Raw genomic sequence first — 1,074 nt, forward strand, 5'->3', positions numbered from 1 at the left:
CCATTTTCTGAACTTCTGCTATGTGCCAGACATCATACTAAACTCTCAGGATACTAAAATGAATGTAACTTCACAATGCTTGGCTAGGGGATCTCAGTCTATATGGACACAAACACATAAGGGCAAATGAACACACTACAGAATGGCAACTAGAGGAGAGTCAGGTCCCATTCTCATTGTCATTGCCTTATTTAATATCTTGCTTTTTGCCTCAATTTCCCCCATCTTTGATGTGGAGATAGTCCAGCTCATCCCCTCAGATGTCAAAAAGCAGGAAGAATGCTGTTTATTGATGCACTACTCTAAGATATTTAGAAAAGAAGTGTCTTCAATACAAAGAGAAGGGAATTTTCCCCTTTCTTCTTGGTATCTGTTTATTTCAAGTTCTGGACTATTCTATCAACATCTGCCCCTATTATTAACTACTACTACTAACCCTGCCACTAACTAAGACATCAAAATTAGCACAAACACTTCTTATTAATCTGCCCTATTAAAACAAAAAGAATGTATACCAAAGATAGTAGCTTAATATCTTTAATATAGAGAGCTCTCAACAATAAGATGAACACCCTAGTAGAAAAATGAGCAAAGAATATGAACAAGAAATTTCCTCAAAGAAATACATATAATCATATTTTTAAATGTGCATGCTCGTTAGTAAAAACTTTAAGTAAGCTACTATTTTCTTTATATAGTCTTTTTAAAATTTGATCACCCAGAATTGACAAGGCTACAGGAAAATGGGCAAGAATGGATATGTAAATCGATATAAGCATTTTGAGGAGTAATGAGAGGCCATAAAGCAAAAGCCTTAAAGATGTGCATACCTTTGGACTCAGTAGTTCTACATGTTTACAAGAACACATAGCTATTCACTGTAGTATTTTAACTAGTGAGGAACAGGAGTAGAGAGATTGGTTAAGTACAGTACAACCTGTCATGGACCATTCTGCAACCTTTTAATATAATGTTATAGAAGATGACTTAATGCCATGGAGAAATATTTATATATTCTTTTTTTTTTTCCTTTTTGTCTTTTTTTACTGACCGGTAACGGGATCGCAACCCTCG

This window comes from Galeopterus variegatus, unplaced genomic scaffold (assembly GCF_000696425.1).
Source record: "Galeopterus variegatus unplaced genomic scaffold, G_variegatus-3.0.2 Scaffold15181, whole genome shotgun sequence".
Taxonomy (NCBI): Eukaryota; Metazoa; Chordata; class Mammalia; order Dermoptera; family Cynocephalidae; genus Galeopterus; species Galeopterus variegatus.